The sequence below is a fragment of the Leucoraja erinacea genome, chromosome 17 (genome assembly GCF_028641065.1).
Source record: "Leucoraja erinacea ecotype New England chromosome 17, Leri_hhj_1, whole genome shotgun sequence".
In the NCBI taxonomy this organism is placed as follows: domain Eukaryota; kingdom Metazoa; phylum Chordata; class Chondrichthyes; order Rajiformes; family Rajidae; genus Leucoraja; species Leucoraja erinaceus.
The window spans coordinates 3,215,760-3,216,037 of record NC_073393.1 but is presented as its reverse complement, the minus strand read 5'-3'; positions in this window follow the sequence as shown (position 1 = coordinate 3,216,037).

The following is a 278-nucleotide window of genomic DNA, read 5'->3' as shown; positions in this document are numbered from 1 at the left end:
ACTAAGCCCTTTGGAGCTATTTAAGTTCATCTAATATCTATTCAGTTTACAAGGTAGAATCCCATAATCTGTCCCAACAATGAGTCTTGACTATTAGGCTCTTGACTTTCAACATAGTTTGTGGCAAGTATTTTTAAATCCCTTAAGCTTTTGAGTTGTGATATCTATTGTCATTGCACAATGGTTAACAGAACTGACATTAATACATTTTGGTTATTTAGAATCGAGGTGCATTTGTATCTGAAATTGGAAGTGTTTTAAACTTCCCAATGTTTATC